Below are 21,226 nucleotides of genomic sequence, written 5' to 3'. Positions count from 1 at the left end.
TAAAAGGTCCTATTTATAATGAACTAATGGCCTAGGGTTTAAGAAAATAAGTAAATGATGCAGAAATCCACTTCCGGGGCCCACTTGGTGTCTGCTTGGGCTGAGCATTGAAACTTTTTCATGCTTAGGCTGTTCCTGGAGTTAAACGCCAGCTTTGGTACCAGTTTGGGCGTTTAACTCCAATTCTGGTGCCAGTTTGGGCGTTTTACGCCAGAATTCCTTGGTCTGACTTTGAACGCCAATTTGGGCCACCAAATCTCGGGCAAAGTATAGACTATTATATATTGCTGGAAAGCCCAGGATGTCTACTTTCCAGCACAATTAAGAGCGCGCCAATTGGGCTTCTGTAGCTCCAGAAAATCCACTTCGACTGTAGGGAGGTCAGAATCTAACAGTATCTGCAGTCCTTTTTCAGCCTCTGAATAAGATTTTTGCTCAGGTCCCTCAATTTCAGCCAGAAAATACTTGAAATCACAGAAAAACACATAAACTGAAAAATTTCACCCAGTTATGTGTTTGTGGCATTTATGTATCCGGTGGTAATACTGGAAAACAAAATGCTTAGGGTCACGGCCAAGACTCAAAAAGTAACTGTGTTCAAGAATCAACAAACTGAACTAGGAGAATCAATAACACTATCTGAATTTTGAGTTCCTATAGATACCAATCATTCTCAACTTCAAAGGATAAAGTGAGATGCCAGAACTATTCAGAAGCAAAAAGGCTACAAGTCCCGCTCATCTAATTGAAGCTAATCTTCATTGATAAGTTTGGAATTCATTGTATATTCTCTTCTTTTTATCCTATTTTGTTTTCAGTTTCTTGGGGACAAGCAGCAATTTAAGTTTGGTGTTTTGATGAGCGGATAATTTATACCATTTTTGGCATTATTTTTACATAGTTTTTAGTATGTTTTAATTACTTTTTATTATATTTTTATTAGTTTTTATTCAAAAATCCCATTTTTGGACTTTACTATCAGTTTGTGTATTTTTTTTGTAATTTCAGGTATTTTCTGACTGAAATTGAGGGACCTGAGCAAAAATCTGATTCAGAGGCTGAAAAAGGACTACAGATGCTGTTGGATCTGACCTCCCTACACTCGAAGTTGATTTTTTGTAGCTACAGAAACCCAATTGGTGCGCTATCAATTGCATTGGACATTAGACATCTTGGTCTTTCCAGCAATACATAATAGTCCATACTTTGCCCGATATTTGATGGTCCAAACTGGCATTCAAAGTCAGCCTAAAACATCTTGGCGTAAAACGCCCAAACTGGCACCAGAATTGGAGTTAAATGCCCAAACTGGCACCAAACCTGGCGTTTAACTCCAGGAAAAGTCTAAGCACAAAAAAGCTTCAATGCTCAGACCAAACACACATCAAGTGGGCCCCGGAAGTAGATTTCTGCACTATCTGTACTTAGCTACTCATTTTCAGTAACCCTAGGTTACTAGTTTAGTATAAAAACTACTTTTAGAGATTTATTTTATGTCTTTTCACCAGGCTTTTGTCTTATCTTTTGTTAAGCATATGCCATATTTCACGTTTGGAGGCTGGCCTCACGGCCAAGCCTAGACCTTTCACTTATGTATTTTTTACGGTGGAGTTTCTACACCCCATAGATTAAGGTGTGGAGCTCTGCTGTTCTTCATGAATTAATACAAGTACTATTGTTTTTCTATTCAATTCACACCTACTTCTTCTCTAAGATATTTACTCACACTCCAACCTGATGAATGTGATGACCCGTGACACTCATCATCATTCTCACTTATGAACGCGTTCCTGACAACCACTTCTGTTCTATCTGGAATAGCTTGAGTGTGTATCTCTTGGCCTCCTGGTTCACGACGCTTGGTTGCCTCTCCTGAAAATAGAGCATTCCATTCCGTGAGATCAGAGTCTTCGTGGTATAGGCTAGAACCATTGGCAGCATTCCTGAGATCTGAAAAGTCTAAACCTTGTCTGTGGTATTCCGATTAGGATCTGGGAAGGGATGACTGTGACGAGCTTCAAACCTGTGAATGTGGGGCACAAGTGACAGTGTGCAAAAGGAAAATGGTCCTATTCCGACGCTAGCGGGAACCGACAGATGATTAGTCGTGCGGTGACAGCGCATATGGATTTGTTTTCATCCGAGATGATCATACAGCTTGCCATGGAAGGAGGTAACGCATGGTTGGAAGAAGGCAATAGGATAGCAGAGGTTCAGAAGCAACAAAGCATCTCCATACGCTTATCTGAAATTCCCACCAATGAATTACATAAGTAACTTTATCTTATTCTATATTTGATTTATATTTTAATTATCAAAACCTCATAACCATTTGAATCTGCCTGACTGAGATTTACAAGGATGACCATAGCTTGCTTCAAGCTGACAATCTCCGTGGGATCGACCCTTACTCACGTAAGGTATTACTTGGACGACCCAGTGCACTTGATGGTTAGTTGTGCGGAGTTGTGAAAAAGAGTTGAGATTAAGATTGTACGTACCAAGTTTTTGGCGCCATTATTAGAGATCACAATTTCATGCACCAGTCTCCTTGAAAATATTTTATGACATCATTTCTCTTTAAATTGACTACTGTGAAATGATCTGCTGGTTGACTTTGCATTGTAAATAAAGGCAAGGATTAGAGGAGTCAAGTTAGGGTTAGTTTGAATGTGCTATGCCCATTATTGGTGCAGGTTATGTTTTTTTAGTAGTTTTTTTATATTCTATCTATCAAGTGATAAATCTGTCACTGAAATGAGATCAAATAAAATAAAATTCTGTCTTGGTCTTTTCCCTTGAAATTATAAATATTTATTTGATTATATTATAACTTAACTAGATTTATTTTTATGAAGACAAATGCCCTTTGTATGTCTGAATAGGAACAATATCTAAGTAGGTAAAACAAAATTCTGTCTTGGTCTTTGCCATTGAAATTATAAATATTAATTTGATTATATTATAGCTTAACTAGATTTACTTTTATAAAGACAAATGCGCTTTGTATGTCTGAATAGGAACAATATCTGAATAAGTAAAACAAAATTCTGTCTTGGTCTTTGCCGTTGAAATTATAAATATTAATTTGATTATATTATAGCTTAACTAGATTTATTTTTACGAAGACAAATGCCCTTTGTATGTCTGAATAAGAACAATATCTGAATAGGAAAACAGAAAATTCTGTCTTGGTCTATAACTCTTTTTACACTTTGACTTTAATTTTAGAAGCGACTTCTAGTTTTCATACGCAGCTGGAATAAATCATTAGCAATAATGAAATCATAGAATTTTATTCATTTGGCTAAATTAATGCAGCTGTTTTTTTTAATTAAATATATATAAATCAATAAGAGGGATGGTATATAATGCTAAAAATATTAATGTTTTAGTCTCCTTGAAAATATTATTGTAATTTTAATAAGTCTCTTTGTATAGAGACAACAGTGAAGAAAATACGAGGACCTACACAACGCTTGAAGATTCATGCAAGACAGTTAGAAGATATAGAAGAAATTACTTTAGATATTGAAGGAAAAGCAATTGGTCCTACTGATAAAGCTGTAAACAACTTGAGAAAATTTTTTGGCACAATGACAAAGAATTCATATTTTTGTCCATTAATTTACACAAACTGGAAGGGGATTAAAGATAAAGAAGCTATTTGGGAATATGTTCAAGTGAGAATATTAATTTTGTTACTTTTAGAAACTATTTGAAAATGTACACATATATTTTATAAGTTAAATTTGATGAAAAACGTTCAATTATTTTTCTTTAGTGACTTGATTCAAATAGTTTAGATTATTTATTGACACTAAATAATTAAAAAAATTGAAATTAATTTCATTCACGAGAAAACTATTGTAAATAAAGAATTATATATTACAAAAAAATCGTTGTCAAAAGTTAAAAGACAATGGTGTTAAAACCGTTGTCAAAGATGATTAATAATGGAAATGGTATTAAAATCGTTGTCTTAGATTCCTATAAAATGGCAATGGTATTAAAACCATTGCCAAAAAATGATAGCAACGGTAACACTTTGAAACCGTTGGCTATGTAAATAATAAAACTACAACAGTTTAAAATCGTTGGATTATTAATAAGAACGGTTCTAAACCGTTGCTTATCGAATAACGGTTCGAAACTGTTGTTTAAAATTTCCCTTCAAAACCGTTGTCTATACCAGTAACTGTGGCAACGATTTTTTTGTTACCGTTTTCTTAGGTAAAAAACCATTGCCTATGATCATTGGTAACGGCCGCATATACCACAGGTCAAAAACCGTTGTCAAAGCGTTGCCTAAAGTTTTAGGAACAGTTTTTTGATCTACGGCAACGGTTTTTTACCGTTTCGAAAACCCTTATTTGTTGTAGCGCATGCACCTCACTTTTCTTCTCTTCTCTTCGATCACACCAACCTCACTCCTTACTTCTCTTCGATCGTACCAACCTCACTCCTCTCTTTCTTCTCTTCCCTACTCTTTTCTCTGCTTTTCTTTACACTGTTTTTGGTTCTTGTTATCTTAGAATTTTGATTATAACTTTTTATTCAACGAAATCCACAACCTCGAATGATGAGGTTTGTGTTTAATTGACTTCATATGTTAATTTTTTATTCTTGATTTGATTTTAATTTTGATTATCCATATTTTATTTTTGATTTGATTTTAATTTTGTTGATTATCTAGTTACGCAAATGCTTCTGATTTAGCTTATGCTTCTGATATGTGGCTTCAATATGTACATTTATAAGTATCAAAACTATAAGATCCTAGATTTTTAAAAATTAAATAATTGACTATTTACAAGTTATTATATTATATTGAGATGTAATTTTTAAAAAAATTATTTTCAACAAAAATAATTAAATAAAATTTTATAATTATTAAAGTTTAATTTAGTTATTATTTATTTTATTAAATTTAAATTATTTATCAAAAATTATTTTAATTAGACAAAACTTAAATTTATTATTATTATTATTATTATTATTATTATTATTATTATTATTATTATTATTATTATTATTATTATTATTATTACTACTTAATATGCTTTCTATCATTATCATTACTATATTATATTATTATTTATTTTTTCTTTCTTTTAGCCGAAGCCTTAAAGGAATTACAAGAAAGAAAAGCTACATCGTGGCTTATATATGCATTGCATATATATATATGAGATTGAAATATGCTTTTATGCCTAGCCTAGGTATAAATAAATATATATATGCACATAGAATCAAAGGTAAAGAAAAGGGAAACGTGGCTTTAATGTAGGTAGGTAATATATGACCTTGACACCTCATGAAGCCTTAATCACCACCAATTACCCTTTTTGCTTAACTTTTCATTTCATTCACTAAGCCTCTGGAAAAATAAAAAAGAAAAGAAAAGAGAGAGAGACCGAAGCTTCACGAGAGAACCGTAAAAATTTTTGCGATCCGTAATTTTAATACAAAATCTAATCCGATAAAAGTATTTGTATTTTTCTTCTCTACGTGTTGGCGTTACTTTTGATCAGTGAAAATTGACGGTGACGTAGCCCCCTACCCCTTGAGTTTGGCAAACTGGAGTTTTAAGAGGCACAGACAATTTCGGATGTTTTTTCCTTCGGTAGCTCGGTCAGAAGACTCCTCCGAAGTTTCGCATATTTTGATTTCGTACGAATGTAGGATTTTGATAAATTTTCATCGGTTAAATTGGTATTTGGTAAGTGAATTGATGTCGTGATTACTTGTCGATTGAATTTATATTGATATTTGTGATAAGTTTGAGGTTAGGAGGGTTTAAGTGCAGCCAAGAATTGGGTTATCCTAATGAATTTGATTTCTGAATTACGTTGGGATAATTTGAAAAATGTTAGAATTTGTCTGGTTTGATTTGTTGGTATTGAATTGAGATTTGAAATGATTGAAAAGGGGTTGAAAGTGGTTCGGTTGGGACCCGAAAAGGGTGACAAAGTCCAACTTTAAGGAGAAATATTGTCCAATTTTTGTAAAAATATATAAAAAGTGATTTTACTTTAAAAATCTTATTTATAAGCTTATTTTTGAGAAATTATTGATTTGATTTGTTAATAATTATTGGTCTGACATAATAACACAAGATTTGAAAGGTCTGAATTTTATTAAAATGAAAAGTGGCTGAGCTTCAAAGAAAATGTTTTAATTACTGAAAACTATTTGATTTCGATTTATTACAGAAAGTCTTATTTTTAGCTTGATTTATTAAGAAAGTATAAGGTTTTACATTCATTTTTTGAGAATAGATTTTGTTTCAAGTTATGTCTTGAATTCGGTTTATTAAGTAAAGGGACCTCTGCCACAGAAGAGCAGAGAGCAGAAACTGAAAAGATATTGAGTGTTATTGGGCCTTAGTGCCAAGTGTCTAGTGAGGACGGCGATACGTAACACTCACTTGACACCATAGAGACGGCTCAGTGAGGACGGCGATACGTAACGCTCACTAGAAGCCGTGGGCCTTGTGTGTGAATGATTGTGCGGGGATACCCGTGTGTATGGAATGACTTCTAGGAGAAAGTAGCACATGCTTCAGCTGGTGAATCAGCACCTGCAAGTACTTGCAGAGGTCATGTTCAGCATACTTCAGCTGGAAAATCAGTGCCTACAAGAGGTTGAAACCTTGCAGAGGTTATGCCACTGGAATGCCTTATCTGACTTGCGAGTCAGATTGCGTCGGGTGCGGGTCGAAATCGACAAATGAGCTCATTACCTGTGATAGAAATAGACATGCATCATACTTGTTTGTGCATATTTGTTTGTGAGTGTATTTTCTGTGATTGTGAGTGTGCTAAATGGCTATCTGAATTATGTGTTCTATAATTGTTGAATTAAATTATCTCTTGTTGACTGTTATTACTGACCAAGTATATATAAAATGAACTTAACTTCTAATCCCGACCCTACTAAGAACTCCCCAGTTCTTACCCCCTATCTCCACCCCTTTCAGCTATAGGTACAAAGGCTCATTGCGAAGCTGCGGAAGCACAAAAGAATATATTTATGAGTTGAGTTGTTAGGATTTATTTTTCCATTGCCTTGTAAGTCAGAGATTTTATACGGGTGGGATTTATTTTTGGGAATCTTGAAATAAGTCTATGTATTTAATACTATGTGAATATATATACTTTTGTGATTTAGTGGTTCAAAATAAAGTCTCTTTTTGTTTTCCTAATTAAAGTTTTGGTTCGAATTCGCGAAGGCTCAATATTAAATAAATATAGTATATAATAAAAAGGTTTAAAGGTAAGTAGTGCTCGTACTTTTAGTACGATCATGAGGTGCTAAAAGTTAGGGTGTTACAAAAACTATTCGAGTGAAATATTTACAAGTATGTAACTCAAAACATAGAAATGGATTTGCATGTGGTGTGATGAGTTAGGTGAATTCTCCTTGAGTGCAGAAGCAGCTATTTGAATGGCTCTTGCAACCCTCCAGATTTCATGTTAAATTGCTGCTAACCTTTTTCTTTCACTCGTTGCCTTTGATGATCCCTATGTTATTGAATCAACAATCCCAGGAAAAAAATCTAGCTTGCTTTCTTAGTCCCTTGGAGGCCCAAACACCTATAAGAAGCATTCATGTACGTTGTGTAATGAGAAAAACGTTTAGCTCTTGGATTGGAGTCAAATTAGTAGTTTTATTGGAGACAAGTTCAGTGTTTGATTAATTTTATTATTATGGTTAAAATGCTTTATTATTGCTTTATTGATTGCTATTTTTTTTTAGCCACTTGTGGAGTTACCTTCGGAGTTGAGCATTACGTCTAACCAACCATATGGCTTTGTATCCTTGTTGAACTCAATGCAACAAAGCCACCATTTGGAAGAATAATAGTTTTATTTCTTTTTTTATAGATTTGTTACATGTTGTAAGGGAACTCTTGCATTTTTTTTCTTTGTAATAGTTTTAATTTTGATTTTACATGTGGTTAGTGAACTTACACTCAATATTCTAAGTTATCTAAGATTCTGAATTATTATTGGCTTAGGAACATAACCCTTTCTTCTAAGGTGAACACTGAACTGAACAATTTTGGTATTGTGAACAAAGGTTAGGGTTGATTTGGCACTTTGAGGTCTTTTGCGTCATTTTAGTTCATTTTAGTAAATATGTATAATCAAATTCAGTAGTTAAATATAGCACTGAACCTGAGTATAATCAAACTCAATAAACACATATAATCAAACTCAGTAGTCAAACACTGAACTTGAGTATAATCAAACTCGTTAAATATGTATAATCAAACTCAATAGTCAAATATATCATCAAACCTGACTATAATCATACTCAATAAACATGTATAACAAATTCAATAGTCAAGTACTGAACCTGAGTATAATCAAACTCAGTAAACATGTATAATCAAACTCATTAGTCAAATATAACACTAAACCTGAGTATAATCAAATTCAGTAAACATGATAATCAAGTTCAGTAGTAAAAAAATTGCTAACATGATAGTCAAATTTAGTAGTAAAAGTTCAGTAGAAAATTTATACAATCAATTCTTTCCCCTTGATGTGTCCTAAATTTTCTTTGGACTTTTCTTCTTTTATCTCCAATTATTCTTTCTAAAGTTTTCGTCCCAACATTTGCATATGGACTAACTTGGGAGGCTCCTAGTTTTCTTTGTCTTGGTGCTTTTGCCTCCTTCGAGGTATCCAAAGCTTTTTTTTCTTTTTTCTTTCTTTCCTTTTTATTGGCAATCTTTGAAAATTGATAACCCTTTGCTAGCTCCAAAATATTAGTTTGGCAATCATTTTGTAGGCATCGGAACATTTGATGATATTCTTTTTTAATCTATGACAATCATCTTGTTATTCAAATTAAACCATAAACAAATTCAGTAACTAAATTAAATCATAGCACTACATTAATGAAAATACTAATCATATTCGAATCAAATCATACATATAACGTAGTAGCGTGCTCAATTTCAATTCAGATTACCAACTTGTAATTAGTTAAAATAATAAATATTTCAATCTCTTAACCGAAAGTCTCAAATTTAAGTTCTAGGATCAAATCTAAATTTTAAGAATATCAATGGTACTAAAGCTATTGGAAAAAGGGTAAGGCTTTGCATCATTACTTTCTCTTTTTTCTAATTGATATGTGATATGAGATCCTGGCCTAATCTATTTTAGCACCACCTAATGTTGAAAATAAAAATGCTGTGTTGTCTCAGGCAAATTCTATATGGTTGTATATAGTGCCAAAAAGCATGAGAACCTTGATGAACTACATCAGACAAAAGTATGAGAACCCTACAATCTATAATCTATATCATAGAAAACGATAAGCTTCAAAACATAAATTACATAATTGATGCTTACTATGTATATTATGTCATAGAATCTAAACTATTAATTTAAAATATATTTTGTTCTGTGTACTTTCATGTTCCATAAATAGCACTAAAGTGTATATATAATAGTTTTGACTAGAAAGCTAAATCTTTACTTTCAACAATGGTTGTGACTTGTGACAGGGATGGACGATGGGAATAGCCCATTTACCTCCATTAAGGATGCTCTAAAGAATGAGAAACGGATTGGGTACCCCAGTGGCTATTTATCTAATTTACAAGCTGCTATAAAGTATGTACTAATAATTTATGGCTTCATTTCATTACTACCAATATTTTTTTGTCAATTGTATTATTATAAGCTTAGTAATGATGATCTAATTTGATGAATTGCAGAGATGGTTGCAATGTAAAGGGATATTTTGTGTGGTCACTACTTGATAACTGAGAGTGAGTAGTTGGATACAGTTCAAGATTTGGTTTATATAGTTCAAAAATAATAATCAAACACTAAAATACAGCACCTGTTAGTTAAAGTAGCATTTGTATTGTTGTGTAAACTAATATTTAGTAATGCATTCTGTATAATAAAATAAGAGCATGCAAAGATCTTATTAGATGGAAAAAAAATCTAGCTTAAAAAATAAAAAAAATAAAGACAAAATATCTTTTTTCACTTTATCTCCTTCAAAATTTTTTTGGATACTTTTTTCTTTTTTTTTTTTTTTTGGTGTCCCTGTTTTTTTGTTCTCTTTCTACTAGTTTTGGTGCAGTCTTTTTTTGTATTTTTTAAAACTAGCAAATTAAATAGTCAAAATCCAATCAAATTCAAAAAGTAAAAAAAAAAAGTTAAAACTCAATAATCAAATATCAAGTATGCTATAATCAAATATGCTGTAATATCATATTTTAAAAGTTGAGCATAATCAAATAGACTCCAAATTATATCACAAAATTTCAGTTATAATCAAACATTTTATAGATATCAACTAGGCTATAATATAATTTTTAAATACTGAGCATATTCAAACTTATTCAATATAATAATCAAACATAATCCAACTCATATCACAAAAATTCAGTTATAATCAATTGTTAAAATTAGCATACTGAGACTTCAATTCAAAATCCTAACTTAAATATTTTTAGTACAAATTATTCACAACACAAATTGATTCATAGAAACTCAAAATAAAGGAGGAAAATGCAGTCGAAGAAACTGATAGAAGCTCAAAACGAAAAAGAAAAATGCCGTTGAAGAAGGCGATAGAATAAACCAGAATAAAATGCAAGGAAAATACAGAATCAAATAAGGAATAGAAATTACCTTGTAGAATCAAAAATGGAAAATGCAGTCGATGAAATTCACGCCTAAGACAGAGAGCACCGTGTCCGAGAAAGAGGAAGGAGAATCGCAACCGCGCCTGAAAGAGAGCGAAGAAGAATCGAGCCACCAGAGAGAGAGAGAGAAAGAGAGAGAGAGAGAGAGAAAGAGAGGGAAGGAGAATTGTGCCGTTGGAGAGAGAGGAAAGGAGAATCACCATTGAGAATGAGGATGAAAAAGGAGTCGTGTCGGAGAGTGAGAGTGAGAGAGAGGGAAGGAGAAAGAATAAGGTTTGTTTCAGTGCGTGAGAGTACGGTTGAGGCTTAGATTTTATTTTTAATTTTTGAATTTTGTATTGTATGCGTAATGATGAGCGGATAATTTATACGCTTTTTGGCATTGTTTTTAGTATGTTTTTAGTATGATTTAATTAGTTTTCATTATATTTTTATTAGTTTTTAATTAAAATTCATATTTCTGGACTTTACTATGAGTTTGTGTATTTTTCTGTGATTTCAGGTATTTTCTGGCTAAAATTGAGGGACCTGAGCAAAAATCAGATTCAGAGGTTGAAGAAGGACTGCAGATGCTGTTGGATTCTGACCTCCCTGCACTCAAAGTGAATTTTCTGGAGCTACAGAACTCCAAATGGCACGCTTCCAATTGATTTAGAAAGTAGACATCCAGGGCTTTTCAGCAATATATAATAGTCTATACTTTGCCCGAGTTTCGATGATGCAAACTGGCGTCGAACGCCAGTTCCATGTTGCAGTCTGGCGTTCAGCGCCAGAAACAAGTTGCAAAGTGGAGTTCAACGCCAGAAACACGTTACAAACTAGCGTTCAACTCCAAGAATGACCTCTCCACATGAAAGCTTCATGCTCAGTCCAAGCACACACCAAGTGGGCTCCGGAAGTGGATTTCTACATCAATTACTTACTTCTGTAAACCCTAGTAGCTAGTCTAGTATAAATAGGACTTTTTAATATTATTTTTGGAGAATCTTTGGATTATCTTTTGATCCTTTGATCATGTTTTGGGGGCTGGCCATTTGGCCATGCCTGGACCTTATCACTTATGTATTTTCAACGGTAGAGTTTCTACACACCATATATTAAGGTGTGGAGCTCTGCTGTTCCTCAAGGATTAATACAAAGTACTACTGTTTTTCTATTCAATTCAACTTATTCCGCTTCTAAGATATTCATTCGCACTTTAATATGATGGATGTGATGATCGTGACAGTCATCATCATTCTCAACTTATGAACGCGTGCCTGACAATCACTTCCGTTCTACCTTAGATTGAATAAATATCTCTTGGATATCTAATACAGGGGACCGAGTCCGAGTTATTAGAGTCTTCGTGGTATAAGTTAGAACCCATAGATGGCCATTTCTGAGATCCGAAAAGTCTAAACCTTGTCTGTGGTATTCCGAGTAGGATCTGGGAAGGGATGGCTATGACGAGCTTAAAACTCGTGAGTGCTGGGCGTAGTGACAGACGCAAAGGGATCAATGGATCCTATTCCAGTATGATCGAGAACCGACAGATGAATAGCCGTGCCGTGACAGAGCATCTTGGACCGTTTTCACTAAGAGGATGGGAAGTAGCCATTGACAATGGTGATGCCCAACATACAGCTTGCCATGGAAAGGAGTAGGATTGATTGGATGAAGACAGCAGGAAAGCAGAGATCAGAGGAACGAAAGCATCTCCATATGCTTATCTGAAATTCTCACCAATGAATTACATAAGTATCCCTATCCTATTTTAATTTTCGTCCACTATAATCTCTTAATACATTTGAATCCGCCTAACTGAGATTTACAAGGTGACCATAGCTTGCTTCAAGTCGACAATCTCCGTGGGATCGACCCTTACTCACGTAAGGTTTATTACTTGGACGACCCAGTGCACTTGCTGGTTAGTTGTACGAAGTTGTGAAACAGATATAAAATCATGAACGTGCGTATTGAGTTTTTAGCGCCGTTACCAGGAATGAAATGATCACGATTTCACACACCACGTATATAAATACGGTGGCTGAAAATAGTGGCTGAAAGTGGTGTGCATATAGCACAACCCAATTAGTTTTTATCTATTTTGTGGTGACTATTGAACCTTTTATAACTTTAATTATCGTATTGTAATTTCTTTCGTCGTCAAATTTTTTGTGTCAAGACTTTTGTTAGTTATTGTGTTGTATGATTAATAAGTATGACATGTTTTTTAATTTATTGAAAAACCAAAAAACAAACCAAACTAGGTTTGGTTGGCCCCGGTAAAAAAATCAAACCAAACCAAACCAAACCGCAAAATTAACATAACATTGGATCGAATGACTTTTTCCTAAATAACCGAACTAAATCATACTGCAAACACTCTTATTAATAATTAATAATTAATCTAGTAATTATCCATTATTATAATTTATAGTAATTTAGTAATTATTAATTACATTTGTTACTAAACTGGGTATTAATTTATATTATTAGTAACAGTAGTTATTGATTGTTAATTATTATTTTTATTTTTAGGGTTCAAAAAATTTGCACAACAGACACTTATACCAAATAGACTCATATAATGTTAGGGTGGAGGAACAATTAAGAGAGAGAGAAATTTATCATATATCCCAATTTAGGTGAATCATGTCTCACGGTTTGACTATAGACACACTGATTGAAAGGTGGCGTCTTGAGACGCACATGTTTCACCTTTCACACGGCGAGTGCACGATTACTTTGAAGGATATCGCTATGATTTTCGTTTGAGGTGGGGATTGAGTACTAGACTACTAGTCTTAGTCCTTGATGCATAGTCCATGTTGTTGGGTTTCCTAATTGCCTGAATCGGGTTCTATACACCTTTTGGATTTCTTCCATCGTGCATACCTCATTCACATACTCTTTCTGAACCAAGTGCTGGTTTGCACAACAGGCAGATACATGGTGACAAGGAATTTGATCTACCTGAAACTTACCATAATCACAGTGCCAAAGATTCAAATTTACTACAAACTCCAAACTGTTGGAAATCTCACACACTTCAAAGACCTCATTCTGCCTATCAAATAACCTAACTTGGATGTTTTTACTGTGCACTGATTTGACTGAATTTTCTCAGTTCCATATTGAGAAAATAGATGATCTGTTGTTATACAGCCTCAGCCTTAGCCTTCTTCCTTGCGAATAACACATTTAGCCTGTAAAAGGTTGCCCTAACAAGGCCGGTGATGGAAAGATTGCATGTCCCATTTCTGTACTCTGTTAATGCATTCCACTAGTTGTCCATCATCATCTCCAAGGCATACTATGAAACGACTTCGTTTAGCTCTATGTCTAGCTAGTAAATCAGAGCTAACTGATAGACCACTATTTTATGGTTTATCTTGTACTAAATTGAGTAGATTTTATAAATTATTCGCACACTTATTCATACAAACTGCATGGTTTTACAAATCCTTCCTAATTTTGTTCCATGATTAAAAACTTGCTTCTGAAGCCTTTAAATTGTTAATTTTTAATTCTCCTTTATTACCATTCAATGACGTGATGTGTTTGTTAAGTGTTTTCAGATTTACAGGATATGAATGGCTTGAAGGATGAAGAGGAAGCATCTTAAATTGGAAGGAATACAAGAAACTAAGGAGCTAAGAAGCGAGGAGTGACGCGCACGCACGGCTGACGCATGCGCGTGGCTTTGAGCATTTTACAGAGACGCGGACGCATGACTGACGCATACGCGTGACCAGCGAAGTTGCACAGTGACGCGTACGCGTGACTAACGCGTACATGTGACAAGCGCAGAAGACCAGCGACACGTACGCGTGGCCAATGCGTATGCGTGACAGAGCGTCACGTGCTGCATTAATCAGAACTCGCAGGGGGCAATTTCTGGGCTCTTTTGGACCCAGTTTTCAGCCTAAAAACGCAGGCTAGAGGTAGGGGGCAAGTTGAGACTCAACACACATCCACTTTCACTTAGTTTTAGTTTTAGTTTTGAATTATAGAGAGAAACACTGCTTTTCCTAGGGTTCTTAGCATTCTTAGTTTTTTTGCTTTTGGATTGGATATTGAGAGAGCTGCTACTACCTTCGATTGAAGTCTTCATCGTTATAGTTTGCCTTTCTATCACTCTACTCTTTTGTTTTCCATTTAATTGCTTGTGGTCTGATGAGCGGATAATTTATACGCTTTTTGACATTGTTTTTAGTATGTTTTTAGTAGGATCTAGTTACTTTTAGGGATGTTTTCATTAGTTTTTATGTTAAATTCACATTTCTGGACTTTACTATGAGTTTGTGTATTTTTCTGTGATTTCAGGTATTTTCTGGCTGAAATTGAGGGACTTGAGCAGAAATCAGATTCAGAGGTTGAAGAAGGACTGCTGATGCTGTTGGATTCTGACCTCCCTGCACTTAAAGTGTATTTTCTGGAGCTACAGAACTCAAAATGGTGCGCTTCCAATTGCGTTGAAAAGTAGACATCCAGGGCTTTTCAGCAATATATAATAGTCCATACTTTGCTCAAGAATAGACGACGTAAACTGGCGTTCAACGCCAGCTCTCTGCCCAATTCTGGAGTTCAGCGCCAGAAATGGATCAAGAACCAGAGTTGAACGCCAGAAATGGATCAAAACCTGGCGTTCAACTCCACAAATGGCCTCTACATGTGCAACACTCAAAGCTCAGCCCAAGCACACACCAAGTGGGTCCCGAAAGTGGATTTATGCATCAATTACTTACTTCTGTAAACCCTAGTAGCTAGTTTATTATAAATAGGACATTTCACTATTGTATTTGACATCCTGAGTTTTATCTTCGGATCAGAGTAGTCTTGGTTACTCCAGTTCCCCTCTGGGGCCGAGACCAATGAACTCCATTATCACTTATGTATTTTCAACGGTAGAGTTTCTGCACTCCATAGATTGAGGTGTGGAGCTCTGCTGTTCCTCAAAGATTAATGCAAAGTACTACTGTTTTCCATTCAATTCAACTTATTCTGCTTCTAAGATATTCATTCACACTTCAACCTGAATGTGATGAACGTGACAATCATCATCATTCCCTATGAACGCGTGCCTGACAACCACTTCCGTTCTACATTAGATTGAATGAGTATCTCTTAGATCTCTTAATCAGAATCTTCGTGGTGTAAGCTAGAATGATGGCGGCATTCAAGAGAATTTGGAAAGTCTAAACCTTTTCTGTGGTATTCCGAGTAGGATTCAATGACTGAATGACTGTGACGAGCTTCAAACTCGCGATTGCTGGGCGTAGTGACAGACGCAAAAGGATAGTAAATCCTATTCCAGCATGATCGAGAACCGACAGATGAATAGCCGTGCCGTGACAGGGTGCGTTGACCACTTTCACTGAGAGGATAGGATGTAACCATTGACAAGGGTGATGCCTCCAGACGATTAGCCGTGCCGTGACAGGGCATTTGGATCATTTTCCCGAGAGAAGACCGAAAGTAGCCATTGACAATGGTGACGCATTACATAAAGCCAGCCATGGAAGGAGTAAGACTGATTGGATGAAGACAGCAGGAAAGCAGAGGTTCAGAGGAACGAAAGCATCTCTATGCGCTTATCTGAAATTCTCACCAATGATTTACATAAGTATTTCTATCCCTATATTATTAATTATTTTCGAAAACCCCATTACTATTTTATATCCGCCTGACTGAGATTTACAAGGTGACCATAGCTTGCTTCATACCAACAATCTCTGTGGGATTCGACCCTTACTCACGTAAGGAATTACTTGGACGACCCAGTGCACTTGCTGGTTAGTTGTGCGAAGTTGTGAACCATGGTATTGGCATCATGTTTTTGGCGCCATTACCAGGGAAAGAAAGAGCGATGAATTTTAGATAATTAAAGTGTAATCACAATTTTTGCGCACCAAGTTTTTGGCGCCGTTGCCGGGGATTGTTCGAGTTTGGACAACTGACGGTTCATCTTTTTGCTCAGATTAGGTAATTTTCTTTTTGTTTTCTCTTCAAAAATTTTTCAAAAATCTTTCAAAAATTTTTCTTTTGTTTTCGAAAAAAAATATAAAAAATAAAAAATATTTTTAAAATAAAAATGTTTTCAAAAATAAATTATTCTATGGCTTCAAAACTTTCAAGAATGAATTCTAGAGTTTCATGGTAACATGTTGAATCCTATCTGGCTGAAAAGCCATACCCAAACTCCTTTGGGATTGGTCTTCAACTAATCACCTCAATGGATGTAAATCCATTCTAAAGCTTGAATGGCTATTAAGCCATGTCTGACCCTTTGATTGGAGCTTTAGACTAAAGAGCACAAGATTCCTGGAATTCATATTAAAGATTTTGAAATCCTTATTTTTGTTTTTCAAATAATTTTCGAAAAAAAATACAAAAAAATTAGAAAATCATAAAAAATCAAAAATATTTTTTGTGTTCTTGTTTGAGTCTTGAGTCATGTTATAAGTTTGGTGTCAATTGCATGTGCATCCTGCATTTTTCGAAAAAATCATGCATTCATAGTGTTCTTCATGATCTTCAAGTTGTTCTTGGTAAGTCTTCTTGTTTGATCTTTGCATTTGCATGTTTTGTGTCTTTTCTTATTTTTCATATGCATTCTTGGATTCTTAGTGTCTAAGCATTAAAGAATTCTAAGTTTGGTGTCTTGCATGTTTTCTTTGCATTAAAAATTTTTCAAAAATGTGTTCTTGATGTTCATCATGATCTTCATAATGTTCTTGGTGTTCATCTTGACATTCATAGCATTCTTGCATGCATTCATTGTTTTGATCCATAACTTTCATGCATTGCATAATTTTCATGTTTTTCTCTCTCCTCATTAAAAATTCAAAAATAAAAAAAAATATCCTTCCTTTTTTCTCTCTCAAAATTTCGAAAATTAGATTTGACTTTTTCAAAAATTTTTAAAATCAAGTTATTTCTTATGAGTCAAATCAAATTTTCAATTTGAAAATCTCATCTTTTTCAAAATCTTTTTCAAAAATCAAATCTTTTTCAAATTTCTTAGTTATTTTCGAAAATTCTAAAAATATTTTTCAAAAATCTTTTTCTTATTTTTATATCAAATTTTTGAAAATAACAATGACAATTAATGTTTTGATTCAAAAATTTCAAGTTTGTTACTTGCTTGTTAAGAAAGATTCAAACTTTAAGTTTTAGAATCATATCTTGTGATTTCTTGTGAATCAAGTCATTAATTGTATTTTAAAAAAAAAATCAAACCTTTTTTCAAAAACTAATTTCTATCATATCTTTTCAAAAATATCTTCTTATCTCACCTTTTCTAAAAATTTGATTTCAAAATATCTTTTCTCACTTCCTAACTTCTTATCTTTTCAAAATTTGTTTTAACTAACTAACTAACTTTTTGTTTGTTTCTTATCTTTTTCAAAACTACCTAACTAACTCTCTCTCTCTCTAATTTTCGAAAATATCTCCCCCTTTTTCAAAATTTCTTTTTAATTAACTAATTATTTCAATTCTTAATTTTCGAAAATTACAAACATTTTTCAAAAACTATTTTCAAAAATCACTAACACTTTTTCAAAAATAATTTTCGAAAATTCACCTTCTTCCTTATCTCCTTCTATTTATTTATTCATCTACTAACATCTCTTCCTCACTTCATCCCACCCAAATTCGAACCCCCTCTTCCATCTGTGTTCGAATTTCTTCTTCTTCTTTTCTTCTACTTACACTGGGACCTCTATATTGTGGTAAAAAGGACCCATATTATTATTATTTTTCTGTTCTCTCTTTTTCATATGAGCAGGAGCAAGGACAAGAACATTCTTGTTGAAGCAGATCCAGAACCTGAAAGGACTTTAAAGAGGAAACTAAGAGAAGCTAAATTACAACAATCCAGAGAGAACCTTTCAGAAATTTTCGAACAGAAAGAGGAGATGGCAGCCGAAAATAATAATAATGCAAGGAGAATGCTTGGTGACTTTACTGCACCTAATTCCAATTTACATGGAAGTAGCATCTCCATTCCTGCCATTGGAGCAAACAACTTTGAGCTAAAACCTCAGCTAGTTTCTCTGATGCAGCAGAACTGCAAGTTTCATGGACTTCCATCTGAAGATCCTTTTCAATTCTTAACTGAATTCTTGCAGATCTGTGATACTGTTAAGACTAATGGAGTAGATCCTGAAGTCTACAGGCTCATGCTTTTCCCTTTTGCTGTAAGAGACAGAGCTAGAATGTGGTTGGACTCTCAACCCAAAGACAGCCTGAACTCTTGGGATAAGCTGGTCACGGCTTTCTTAGCCAAGTTCTTTCCTCCTCAAAAGCTGAGTGATGAGCGGATAATTTATACGCTTTTTGACATTGTTTTTAGTATGTTTTTAGTAGGATCTAGTTACTTTTAGGGATGTTTTTAATAGATTTTGTGTTAAATTCACATTTCTGGACTTTACTATGAGTTTGTGTGTTTTTCTGTGATTTCAGGTATTTTCTGGCTGAAATTGAGGGACTTGAGCAAAAATCAGATTCAGAGGTTGAAAAAGGACTGCTGATGCTGTTGGATTCTGACCTCCCTGCACTCAAAGTGGATTTTCTGGAGCTAAATAACTCGAAATGGCGCGCTTCCAATTGCGTTGGAAAGTAGACATCCAGGGCTTTCCAGAAATATATAATAGTCCATACTTTGGCCAAGAATTGACGACGTAAACTGGCGTTCAACGCTAGCATTCTGCCCAAATCTGGCGTCCAGCGCCAGAAAAGGATCCAAGACCAGAGTTGAACGCCCAAACTGGCACAGAAACTGGCGTTCAACTCCACAAATGGCCTCTGCACGTGCAACACTCAGGCTCAGCCCAAACATACACCAAGTGGGCCCAGGAAGTGGATTTATGCATCAATTACTTACTCATGTAAACCCTAGTGACTAGTTTATTATAAATAGGATATTTTACTAGTCTTTTAGACCATCTTTGGTCTCAGTTTTAATCCGTTGTTCATCTTAGGAGACTATTGATCACGTTTAGGGGGCTGGCCATCTCGGCCATGCCTGGACCTTTCACTTATGTATTTTCAACGGTAGAGTTTCTACACTCCATAGATTAAGGTGTGGAGCTCTGCTGTTCCTCAAAGATTAATGCAAGTACTACTGTTTTCTATTCAATTCATCTTATTTCGCTTTCTAAGATATCCATTCGCACCCAAGAACGTGATGAAGGTGATGATTATGTGTGACGCTCATCATCCTTCTCCTTTATGAACGCGTGCCTGACAAACACTTCTGTTCTACATGAATTAAGCTAGAATGAATATCTCTTAGATCTCCTAACCGGAATCTTCGTGGCGTAAGCTAGAATGATGGCGGCATTCAAGAGAATCCGGAAGGTCTAAACCTTGTCTGTGGTATTCTGAGTAGGATTCAATGATTGAATGACTGTGACGAGCTTTAAACTCGCGATTGTTGGGCATTAGTGACAGACGCAAAAGGAGTGTGAATCCTATTCCAGCATGATCTGGAACCGACAGATGAATAGCCGTGCCGTGACAGGGTGCGTGAGCATATTATTCACTGAGAGGAGGGGATGTAGCCACTGACAACGGTGATGCCCTTGCATAAAGCCAGCCATGGAAAGGAGTAAGACTGATTGGATGAAGATAGCAGGAAAGTAGAGGTTCAGAGGAACGAAAGCATCTCCATTCGCTTATCTGAAATTCCTACCAATGAATTACATAAGTATTTCTATCCCTATTTTATTAATTAATATTCGAAAACCACATAACTGTTTTATATACGCCTGACTGAGATTTACAAGGTGACCATAGCTTGCTTCATACCAACAATCTCCGTGGGATTCGACCCTTACTCACGTAAGGTATTACTTGGACGACCCAGTGCACTTGCTGGTTAGTTGTAACGAAGTTGTGACAGACAATAAAACTAGATCAGAGCACCAGGCCTTTGAAGCCATGGATATGTATCATAATTTCGTGCACCACTGAGCAAGCTTAGAGTGGATGTTCAAACCTTCAGACAGAAAGAAGGTGAATCCCTCTATGAAGCTTGGGAAAGATACAAACAGTTGACCAAAAAGTGTCCTTCTGACATGCTTTCAGAATGGACCATCCTGGATATATTCTATGATGGTTTATCTGAGCTATCAAAGATGTCATTGGATACTTCTGCAGGTGGATCCATTCACCTAAAGAAAACACCTGCAGAAGCTCAAGAACTCATTGATATGGTTGCTAATAACCCGTTTATGTACACTTCTGAGAGGAATCCTGTGAGTAATGGGACGCCTATGAAGAAGGGAGTTCTTGAAGTTGATACTCTGAATGCCATATTGGCTCAGAACAAAATATTGACTCAGCAAGTCAATATGATTTCTTAGAGTCTGAATGGAATGCAAGCTGCATCCAACAGTACTCAAGAGGCTTCTTATGAAGAAGAAGCTTATGATCCTGAAAACCCTGCAATAGCAGAGGTGAATTACTTATGTGAACCTTATGGAAACACCTATAACTCATCATGGAGAAATCATCCAAATTTCTCATGGAAGGATCAAAAGCCTCAAC

General features: G+C 34.9%; 1 non-coding gene across 1 annotated transcript; it reads right to left on the bottom strand.

Moving 5' to 3' along the window:
• Nucleotides 1-20,652: 20,652 nt before the first annotated feature.
• LOC112767932 (small nucleolar RNA R71) lies at nt 20,653-20,760 on the bottom strand. The gene has a single exon (XR_003185371.1). It is a non-coding gene; the product is annotated as a small nucleolar RNA R71 (small nucleolar RNA).
• Nucleotides 20,761-21,226: the final 466 nt, after the last annotated feature.

The sequence above is a fragment of the Arachis hypogaea genome, chromosome 17 (assembly GCF_003086295.3).
Source record: "Arachis hypogaea cultivar Tifrunner chromosome 17, arahy.Tifrunner.gnm2.J5K5, whole genome shotgun sequence".
Lineage (NCBI taxonomy): Eukaryota > Viridiplantae > Streptophyta > Magnoliopsida > Fabales > Fabaceae > Arachis > Arachis hypogaea.
Note: the sequence above shows the minus strand (reverse complement) of the source record. Positions and strands in the feature narration are given on the sequence as shown.